Below are 12,175 nucleotides of genomic sequence, written 5' to 3' on the forward strand. Positions count from 1 at the left end.
AAACTTGCTGGGTTTTTTTTTTGCCGAGGAAACCGGTCGTGTGTACACTTTTCGATGAGGAAACTGTTGAGGATCTCGTCGAGCCAAAAAGAGAGCATGTCTTCTTTTTCCTCGACGGGAATGGGAAAATTTGGCTCGCCGAGATCCTCGACAGCCTAACAAGGAACTCGACGAGCAAAACGATGTGTTTCGCCCGTCGAGTTTCTCGGTCGTGTGTACGAGGCTTCATAAGTACTGTCTACTATGCCAGTCTTTCTTGTAGTCTTCAGCATTTTACACATCAAGAGATTCTTGTGTTTACCAAGGATCAGTTTTTCCTCAGACATATCATTATATATGTATATATACACTATATTGTCAAAAGTATTGGGATGCCTGCCTTTACACACACATGAACTTTAATGGCATCCCAGTCTTATTCCATAGGGTTCAATATTGAGTTGGCCCATTTTTAGCTATACCAGCATCAACTCTTCTGGGAAGGCTGTGCACAATGTTTAGGAGTGTGTCTATGGGAATGTTTGACCATTCTTCCAGAAGCGCATTTGTGAGGTCAGGCACTGATGTTGGACGAGGCGCCCTGGCTCGCAGTCTCCGCTCTAATACATCCCAAAGGCATTCTATAGGGTTGAGGTCAGGACCCTGTGTAGGCCAGTCAAACTCCTTGAACCCAAACTCGCTCATCCATGTCTTTTTTGGACCTTGCTTTGTGCACTGGTCCAAAGTATATGGTGGAGGGGGGATTATGGTGTGGCGTTTTTTTTCAGGGTTTGGGCTTGGCCTCTTAGTTCCAGTGAAGGTGACTCTTCAGGCGTCCACATGCCAAAACATTTTGGACAATTACATGCTCCTAACTTTGTGGGAACCGTTTGGGGATGGCCCCTTTCTGTTCCAAAATGACTGCGCACCAATGCACAAAGCAAGGTCCATAAAGTTTGGGTTGGAGGAACTTGACTGATCTGCACAGAGTTGTGGCCTCAACCGATAGAACACCTTTGGGATAAATTAGAGCAGAGACTGCAAAGGGTGGGCCAACACAATATTGAACCCTTCGGACAAAGACTGGGATGCCATTAAAGTTCATGTGCATGTAAAGGCAGGTGTCCCAATACTTTTGGCAATATAGTGTGTATATATATATAAAAGACATTAATAGGCACATGAACTACACCTGAGATAATGTCATCAGTGCACAGGGGTCGGCTGAAAAGGGTACTTCTCTAGGTCTTCAGCAAAGGTCTGCAAAACATTTGCCCTCCTGAAATAACTGTCTATGTTGCCTACAGCTACAAATGACATCCAGCCGTTGATCTGTCAATGGGAATTCTAAAGTCTGACTCTGATTGGTAGTTGCAAGCAGCATTGATTGTTCCTATTAAGGACATTTGGAAATGTGATCGACAATCAGTCAAAGCAGTAGAACTAGTAAACCAGTTCATATGTGTATTAGTCTGAACCTGGGGGAATGACTAAATACCAGATTACATCACTGAATTGGGCAACATGTTGATCTTTAAATTGGCATTTATTATACTTTTTGTTTTTTTCCTGGCTTTGACAATGCTTTGTAACAAACTTCACATAAAATACTAAATTTACAATAGAATCATAACGACCAAAAAGCAATTATGCAATGTAGATTGAATTTTGGCAGTAAGGTCAAGATTTGCCACGGTTAAATGTACATTTTACAACAATGCATACAGATAAAAGAAAATGTAAATGATGCTTTAGGAATTTCCTAGTGTTTGTGTGAATGGCTCTTAAAATGTTATCTGATCACCTTTTAAGTTAATAATAATAAATAAAGACAGTTTTACTTAAAGTATTACTAAACCCAGGACCCTGCATTCACTGTATCTGGTCTCCCACAGTACACAGAACACGGAAATGCAATTTGTTTAGTAAATATAAACTGCTAAATACCCTTTCTCATCAGCAGTAAATAGCAGTCTTATCACTTCCATCAATGTCCGTCTGAGCACTGGTTAAAGCTTGTAGACTGAGTTTTAATTCTCCTCTGACTGTCCTATAAAGCTGCAGGACCCCTGCCCCTCTGTCTGGACAGTGTTGATTGGCCCTGTGCTAATCACATGCACCCTCCCAAAAAAAACCTCTCTAGCAATACACACCAAACTGAGCATGTGCAGAGTGACCCCAAGGCCCTGTTCTATCAGCAAATAGATTGGGGACAGTAAAAGAAGGGGGAGGATCAGAGAAGACAGGATCAAACAGCCTTTTTACACAGTGTGGAGGATTAACCTCTTAGGCTCCACAGTGAGTATAACAAGCACGCTTTACTGCATCTCAAGACTGATTTACTGTTGTTACCATTTACTGTTGTGGGTTTAGCAACACTTTAAAGCCCACCTCCAAAAAATGGGAAAATTATCCCTTACAGTGAGGTTTAAGTGTTAGTTTAGTCTACGAGGGAGGAGAAACACTTTTATTTACTTGATCCTCTGCACCCCGGCAGATGGCACTCCCCCATGCTTAAGCGTTGGACTATTCTCTGTGTCATCACATCCAATGCAAGGCTATGAATCCTACGCTGGTCTTGATGACGTCAAGACCTTAGACCTCTTGAGTGTAGGAGTGAAGACCCTACAGGGACTGGTTTAGCAGCACAGAGGATCAGGTAAGTAAATCTACTTTATCAAGTCCCCTAGACCTAAATTAACCCCTGTAGTGCGGGCGCAGCCCCACTGCAGAGGATACATTTCAAGTTTCCTGTGGTTGGGCTTTAAAGCGGAAACCCCTTTAGCAGCTTCTCACCCTTGTGATATGCAGAGAAGTTACAATGCTACAATCTCATCACTTGGAGAGAGGAGACTGAGGCCTCCTGCCTTTGACAGATTGATTACGTCATCTCAGCCAAGGCCAAATCACTTGACTGAAGCTCAAGGATGGCTTTTTAATAATACAATGTGCTGTTTTTGTAAACAAAAATACTGCTGTTGTATAAAACATCTTTTAATGCGGATGTGTAAAGTTAGTAAAGGGGCCAGTAACAGCACATGCAACATTTACATTGTCTTATCTTTGATGAACAAATATTTTAATAAACTACATTTCTGGGGCTAGACTCAGATAGGTGAGCGGATCTTTAGATCCGCTCACCTGATTTACGTTACGCCGCCGCAAGTTTTTGAGGCAAGTGCTTTATTCAGAAAGCACTTGCCTGTAAACTTGCGGCGGCGTATCGTAAATCCCCCGGCGGAATTCAAATTCCGCGGCCAGGGGGCGTGTAAAACTTAAATCAGGCGTGTCCCCGCGCCAAACGAACGGCGCATGCGCCGTCCGTAAAATTTCCCACCGTGCATTGCTCTAAATGACGTCGCTAGGACGTCATTGGTTTCGACGTGAACGTAAATGACGTCCATCCGTATTCGCAAACGACGTAAAAAATTCAAAACTCTGCGCGGGAACGACGGCCATACTTAACATAGGATACGCCGCATATAGCAGGGGTAACTATACGCCGGAAAAAGCCGAACGCAAACAACGTAATACGCCGTCGTATCTTCTTTCTGAATCCGGGCCCTTGACTGTAAACTTCTAGAATAATTTCTTCTTATAAAGGGTTACTGGGCTTAAGTATTTCTTCTCAATAAACATCTGTTGAGAAGACTTAAAAAGAAAAATTGTAGAGCTGCCTAACGCTTGAAAAGGCTACAAAGGCATTTCTAAAGGACTCATTGCTTTTTAATCCAGAGTGAATGAATTGTCTACAGATCATAGGTGTGCGCAGCCAATGGCATTAGGGCAAGCAGTGAGCACCTCAAAGCTCAAACACACACTACCAATCACTCACCATGTTCTTTCAGAAATGGAAGGGGCTGATAAATACATATTTACCAACCCCTTCCTTCACTCATCCTAAAACAGCAGGAGAGGAAATGAGGGAAACCGGTAGTGCTGCAGAGGGAAGGAGGAGAGAGCAAGGGCAGTAGGGGGAACCTGTGCTGCACAGGGTGATTAGGGTGTGCCTGGGCACACTGGCACACCCTGTGCGCACGCCTATGCTACAGATAGTAGGAGTACAATACACTAGGAGTGAACAAGTGGCAACCATTACCTGCCAATCTGTTAAACTTGCCAATGTGTCTATTATAAAGAAAAACATTGGACAAGAATAGTGATCATGAAAGGGCACCACAAAAGGAACAATTGCTGTCCAAGTTCACAGCAGATATTCCACAACACTTCTTTGGAAATGACAAATGGTGAACTCTGGCAGAAGTGGTCAATGCGCAAAGCACCATACACCAAAGGCTCAACCCAACAATAGAAGCCTCCTGGAGGAAACATCATTGTTTGTTGCTACTTAGGTGAGACAGGTATTAAAAAAACTTGCTATCACTAAGGGCTAAAACACACCTTAGCATTGCGGTGTCTTGCGTTAATGCGCACAGTGCACATTTACACAACTTACCTGCATTAGTAAGTTGCAGTTCCATTCATTTTGAAGGGCACATCTGTGCACTAAGGCAACACAGCTCCAAAGTATGAGCATTGCAGTGCACACAATTGCACGTAATGCACTTGTGGCAGTCTGGATTGGCAAAAACAAAATGTATATATCTAGGAGCATTGCCAGCCAATTCATTTGATTGTGCTACCTTTGGGCTTATTCACACCATGACTTGTGTTTTTCTGCACTAGAAAAACCCAGGTCACTGCTAGGGCACATAGAAAGCAATTGTTTTCAATGTGTCATGCTCACACCACAATGCTGATTTAAAATAATGGTGAAAGGTATGGGGGATAAAACATCCGACAATCCTTTCACCATAGTATAGTCTAAGTATAGTATAAGCCACCCCCTTAACTGCTTCCGGATCGCCCCCAACACATTTTCTGCGGCAGGGCAACCCGGCTGCACGAAACAACGTACCTGTACGTTGTCTCTTTTTCCGGGTCTGGTGCATGCCTGCACCGCCAGCGACCCGCTCCCGCTGTGATTGGACACAGCGAGAACCAATCAGCGGGTCCAGCGGATGCAATGTCCCACCGATCGTTGACAGGAGAAGCAGAATGTCGGTCTGCCTTTTTTATATAGCACAGACACTGGGACACATAGGGGGTTATTTACTAAAGGAAAATCCACTTTGCACTACAAGTGCACTTGAAAGTGCAGTCACTTTAGATCTGAGGGGGAAATGCAAGGAAAATAAAAAACAGCATTTTAGCTTGCACATGATTGGATGATAAAATCATCAGAACTTTCCCTCATTTTAGATCTACCCCTCAGATTTACAGCGACTGCACTTCCAAGTGCACTTGCAGTGCAAAGTGGATTTTCCTTTCATAAATAACCCCCACAATGTTATTTAACAGAGGGGATTGTATGTTTATACTATAGTGGCTTAACAACCACTTTAACAAAAACAATTTTAAATGGACAGACTCGATGGACTACTCTGTCTTTTTCTGCCATCACTTTTCCATGTTTCTATGGTGAGATGTGCAATGCATTCAAATAAAGTTGAAGTCAACACTGGCAGTAGCCTGCATGGTAAAACACTGCGTTTTACCATACAGGCTGGTATGAATCTAGACTAAATGCAACACATGGGATGGGAGTTAAAATGGGAGTTAATGCAAATCACCAGGATGCCACGTTCTGAATTGGCACTAAGGGAAAATGATTGCAAAATTGTATCAATAATCCTAATAAGACTAAATTTATAGAACAATGCGGCAGTTTCCAAAACTCGGCTGTTATGAAGAAGTTCTTGGCCATTTATACAGACAAAGTCTCAGACCTTCTGATAGTGATGAAGCTCTTCTCTGCCTCCTGCACATTCCTGCACAGACCAGAGACTGTTGTCTCATGACCCCAACTTCCTCACCGTTACCCCCTCTTGCTCATACATAAGGGATTGCACAACCGGTGACCTGATTGTGGTCAAACATGTTTGTACTGTCCTTTTAATGTTATGTTTTTTTACTCTGTTTGATGTATTTATGTGAATAAATTGTTCTACAACTTAACTAATGTGACTCATCTTGGTTGTTTGCAACCAATCTTTATAGTACCGGTATAGTACTCCCCGCCCACTTTTCTCCTGTAGGAGCCTCGGGGACTGTAGGGAATCCCTGGGACCCCTCATTCTTTACTTGAATATTAGGACGATGGTACATCCCTTATCTAATTGTATTTTCTCAATGATAAAAGGTTAAATCATATCCTGCACATTCCTGTTGACCATTGAGACATCATAGTGATGTGCCAGAAGGAATGTGTAGGGTTTGAGAAGTAGCTACACTACTTGCAAGTGTCTACATTATGCCTGTCAGAATTTCAATGAATTTGGTGATAATGTAAAAGGTCATAGAGGCTGCTGCAAGTATGCTCAGACATCTGTGGAGTTTTTTATTTAATTTTTTTTATTATATTGTAACAACATAGTCTTTTCAAACAAAAGAAAACATATTTTCTGGAATGGCAGAGAAAGAATTCAGACGTCATCCCAGCTGGGATGCTATGACATGACCTAAAGAGAACTGTCCATGCAAGGAATCCCAGGAATACCAATGAACTGTGTTGTAAGGAGGACTCGTTTAAAATTCCTGCAGACCATTGTGGAAGCCTGATCAATGAAATATTGCTGCTAAAGGGGGTACCGGTTACTAAATGTGATGGTTAACCTAGGTTTTCCTACCTATATTGAACATTTTTATAGTAGAGGTCAACCCAATTAAAAAAAAAAAAAAAGCCAGTAGCTACAAATACTGCAGCTGCTGACTTTTAAAAAATGGACACTTACCTGTCCAGCGTGCCCACGATATCAGCAGCCAAGGCCGAGCAATTGCTCGTCTTTCGGGCTGCCCCCCCCTTATCCCCCCCTGAAAGGTGCCAAATGTGACAACGGAGAATATTCACTTTTGGTGTGGACCTTCGCTTTAAGCTTATCTAAACCCAGGAACAAAAATGCAATGCATTGCAGTTTACCAATCCCCAGATGCCTTCATTTTCTTTTCTTTTTGTCAGGCTTTTTTTTGCCAGTAAAGCTAAATAGATTAGTAGATTTTTGAACAAACATTTGTACAAACATTCATATGAATGTACATTTGAATATCTTTTGAAAGAACTTAAAGCGGTTGTATGCCTGGAAGGGAAAAAAAACCTATAAGGCAAAGGCATAATGAGCTAGTATCATAGGCGTGCGCACATAGGATGTAAGGTGTGCCTGGGCACACCCTAATCACCCTGTACTGTGCAGATTCCCCATGCTGCCTGGCTGCAGAGAAAGGGACTGGGGAATCTCTGTCCTCAGTCCCTTTCTCTGTCTCAAAAGTTAGACATCAGGGGTCTGTTTAGACCACTGATATTTCACCAAAGCCCCCCAACAGGGCTCCTAAAAAAATATACTGTATATATATATATATATATATATATATATATATATATATATATATATATATATTATAATAATTATACAAATAAAGACACTGACACCAATCTCTGCCCTGCTGACAAAGCCCTACTCACTTGCCCACGGCCATATACGGTATATTACACATTGCGCATGTGTGTTTGAGCTTTGGTGTGCACACCCTAATGCCATAGGCTGCACACATCTATGGCTAGTATGCATTGCATACTAGCTCATTACGAAATACTTACCTTAGAACAAAGCCCCCGCACCGTCTCCCTGTCAACGCTGAGGGAGCTGACATTTTGCCTCAGCTATTCTTCCGGGTTCGTGGCTCCGGCAATGTGAGTGGCCGGAAGCTGTGATGACGTCACTCCCGTGCATGCGTGTGGGAGTCTTCTTTCTGGCAAGGAGCTCTGAATTTCTAGCAGCATCTACCGGACCTTCTGAGCGCATGCGCCCCTGACATCAGCAGCTGCATGCAAGGTGAATATCTCCCAAACCGTACAGGTTTAGGAGATATTCATTTTACCTACAGGTAAGCCTTATTATAGGCTTACCTGTACGTAAAAATGGGCTAATGGGGTAAACCACAGCTTTAACATTTTTTATTTTCTTTTAAACCCTTTACGTCCACCTAACACATATGTGCGGCGACAAAACAGTGGGCTCCGATGCTAACACGGTGCACAAATGCATCGCTGGGTGGCCGATGTGCTGAAAGCAAGCCCACTGCGCATTCTCAGCACCAAGACTAAGCTATGAAAGACAGCTGTCAGTTCCTGCTAATAATCGGTAGCTGGCGAGACCGGCTCCCGACCATGTGACCCCTGTGACAGCAAATCACAGTGGTCATTTTAAAGCCGTGCTTTCCCATTCCTCCCACCCCAGCATTCAGAACTGAAAGCGGAGTTCCGGCCACAATTTCACTTTTTAAATATCAATACCCCTGTAATACACAAGCTTAATGTATTCTAGTAAAGTTAGTCTGTAAACTAAGGTCCGTTTTGTTAGGTTGTTACAGCATTTAGACACTTTATAAAATAGAAATTGACTGGGGCCATCTTAAGTGTGGGCATCATGAAGCCAGACTGTATGACTTCCTGGATTTCAGCCTTGCAGATCTCGCACATGCTCAGTGCTGCACAAGCAGTGTAATAGGTTTCAGATCAGGTTTCAGCACCTGTACTGTCCAAGTCACATGATTCTTCGAGACTGGGGAGTGCACAGACTCCTGGAAAGTTACACCCACTACATTCCCAGGAGTCTGTGCGGTGTAGGTTAAGCACCTAGGTGCAGGAAGAGGGAAGATTAACTATTCTGCCTAGCAACAACACTTTGAAGGCATCTAAAAAAAAAATAATTCTTAAAGGACTAATGACATTTTTTTAAAACTACTGATGTAATGTTATATTTACGGGTGGAACTCCACTTGAATGTCATTTTCCAAACAAAGACCACATTCACTGTTAGAGATTTGTTTGTGCAAAAATATTCTTACGAACTTCTTCTAGTGTATGGCTAAACACTAATCTGCCCCCCAGCCTTGCCTTATGCTGCGGTAGAAGAGCAGGGTCCGCGACTCTGTGCCCCAAGCCCACCCTTTTTGAAGCCAATCGCCTGCTTCAAAAAAAAAAACATTCGTCCATCACCCTGCATGGAGATTAGGGGCCAGGCGTATGGATTAGGGGGGCGGTCCCCCTGCACCCCTAATGAGTGGGCTTCCACTGCGTTCAATAGTATATTGAAAGGAGCAAGTTTGTTCAGTGAACACTTCAGAAAGTACCACTGTTTGCATGTTCTTGCTTTAGACAGATTCAGTTTATCTATTATTGTGCCGTAGCTAAAGATCAGACCACATTTTAGGCATGATTCATGCAAAAACCCAGGTAATTGCAAAAGGATTCAAAATCTTTTTTTCCGGCTATACTTATAAATGGGATATAATGACACAGCATTTCCCCTGCGCTTAGTTCATAATGTTATCAATAGATTATCAGGACTGGGAAAAGCTGAAGCTCTCTGCAGTGAAATCAGTTGGCCAAGCACTGAGCATCTGACTCTGAACATCGGTGCTTTGATAGCAGGCCAAAAGGTTCACATTAAACTGCTTATAAAGTGTCTGCAAGACTGTTTGCATTGCACCTAGGAAGCCGTATGCTTGTCACTTTCATTTTGTAATGTAGCCCATTGTGTCTGCCCTGTATTATTTATGCAATAATTGTACTAGTAGATCTGATCTGCTTAGAAATGTTAGTATTCTGACTGCATTGTATCTTTTCTTGCATTTGTTTATACCATAAGTGTGGCCAATGTATCATGAAGCATTACAGGGTACAAAATAGCCCTTGAGGGCATTTGCAAAAGTTTTTGTTGTTTTTGTTGTTTTAACTGAGTATTGGGCTACATGTACACTAGCCTACCCTGACCATGGCCACAGGATGATGCAAAACATGACAAAACTGCAAAACATGACAAAAACGCAAACCACGACTGCGGCCAGCGGTCGGTGGCGGCGTATGGGTTCTTCTTTGGAGGGGCGGCAAACAATCAATACCCCCCAGTGGCATGACACAACACACCCCCCCGCGCGGGCGGGGTGGTTCCGGGTTCGGCGCTTACTCACTCGTGTGGCGGGGCTGTGGTGTCCTCTCCTGGAGTGCACGCAGCGGCTGCGGTGGCTCCAGTGTCCGCTCCTCCAGCTTCCTCCGCCGTGTGTCTTCCGCCAAAGTGCTAGGCATCCAATAGGATCACCTGGCGCTTTGGCCAATTGGGAAACAGGTCTCACAGAACTGCCTTCTGATCGGTAAGGAACTTTAGTGTGAGAATAGTTCAAATTCATTCGCTATGGTCACACAACTGGCTCACCCTTTTTTGAAGCCTATTAGAGCCTCTGGCTCAAATCAGGTGCTTCAAAAAAACACCCGCCACATTGGAATTCATGGTCTGGCGCCAATGATATGTAGATCAGGGGGCGGGACGCACAGATAGGGGAGGAGGTTCCTGTGCACCCTCTATGAATGGGCTTCCACTGGCCAAAATGTTCCTATCCTGAACGTGATTCTTCCTCATTCAGGAGAGGGAGGTTTAACCTTACCTAAACACCACAAATCCTAAACTCTGGTAAAAGCCTATGGGGTTGATTTACTAAAGGTAAATAGTCTGTGCAATGCAAGTGCAGTTACTCTAGATCTGAGGGAAATGTGCAAGGAAAATAAAAAAAACTAAATTTTTGCTTGCACATGATTGGATGATAGAAATTTCAGAGCTTCCCCTCTGATTTAGAGCAACTGCACTTGAAGTGCACAGAATATTTGTCTTTAGTAAATCAACCTTTATGTGTACATGGACAAATAGGCTTCTATAAAGTTGAGTTTAGGAGCATTGGCAAAAAACACCAGAAGCTCTTAAAATCGAGTTTATGAGCTGCCAGTGTACATAGAGCCTTAGTGTAGTTATATTCCCTCTGTTGCTTGTTTACCTTACCTTGTAATTATGGCTCAGATTTTGTGGCTGCAGTTTGTAGTGCCATGGTTAATTCCCGCATGTCAATGTATTCATTCAGAAAGCTTGTCCCTATTCACTAAAGGGACAGGCAACTTTTTGTTCTGGGTCACACAGCATGCATTGCGTGCCTTGCCATTTCCTCTGTGTTGAATCACAAGTGTGGGCGTGATAAAACACATCTCTTCCCTTCATTACTCTCTCTTTTTGTGCCTGCTTCTGATCTAATTACTATGTAGCTCTCACCTGCACGAGCACTAGACTGAGAGATTCAGGGATTGTGGATATAGAGCGTCAGTAAGTGTCAGTTCTTAGACTACAGACAGAGGTTGTGCATTAACCCATGCAGTGCCATGTTGCATGTCTCATATTTGAACACAAACAGAAACTGTCAATACAAGAATGTGAATAGGTACTCTGCTAAAGGCTGTGCTACTCTGCTAAATAACAAACATGTCATACTTGCCTGCCCTGTGCAATGGTTTTGCACAGAGAATCCTCAATCCTCCTCTTCTTCTGTGCTCCTGGCTCCTTCTCCTTGACTAGAGCCCCCAGTACCAAGCTTCTAGGGTTTGGGGGCACTGGTGTGTGCTTGCTCCCAAGCCCCGCTCTATGCATCCATAAGACATATAGAGCCATGGCCCAGCCAATTGCTCCCGCTGCTGTGTCTCAGCCAATGAGGAGAGAGAGACTTAAGACAGCCAAGGCTCCTGTGCACATCAGAGAAGCTGTCTTATGGCGCTTTGAGAGTTAACTGCAGCCACTGCTACAGAGAAAAGTTGCATCACTTTCACCCCTCCCTCCACACACACATACACCTATGCCCTCTTCATCATTCATAGAACTCATATTACTGTATTTCCACAATGCATCATGTTGTGTGAATGGGCAGGGAATATCCTGTCATTTTATGGCTACACCAGCCAATCATAAATCTCACCGTATTTCGGAAGTGTAGTAATATGACTTATGTGATCTGTGGAGAGGACAAAAAGGGTTGTGTGAGAGGCACAATTTTTCACTGCAGGGAGGTAACACAATGCCGGAAGATAGTTTCGCTCAGGGCAGTATCCAGGGGCTATGAATGAGGCACAGCAGGGAGGATATTTATAAGAAGTAGCCACCTACACTTAATAGGTTACATACCTTTACACATAACTAATGTGTAAGGTGCTGTTCCCCCCACCAAAAAATTGCTTTATTTGAAATCCTTTAAAGAAAAAAAAACAGCATGCAAGAACAATACGGAGTTAGTTTGTATTTTGCTCACAATAAAAGGTGTACGTTTA

General features: G+C 43.3%; 1 protein-coding gene across 2 annotated transcripts in view; it reads left to right on the forward strand.

The window, feature by feature from the left end:
* LINGO1 (leucine rich repeat and Ig domain containing 1) overlaps nt 1-12,175 on the forward strand; it is a 619,539-nt gene that overhangs the window by 446,920 nt on the left and 160,444 nt on the right. The window lies entirely within an intron of this gene.

This window comes from Rana temporaria, chromosome 3 (genome assembly GCF_905171775.1).
Source record: "Rana temporaria chromosome 3, aRanTem1.1, whole genome shotgun sequence".
Taxonomy (NCBI): domain Eukaryota; kingdom Metazoa; phylum Chordata; class Amphibia; order Anura; family Ranidae; genus Rana; species Rana temporaria.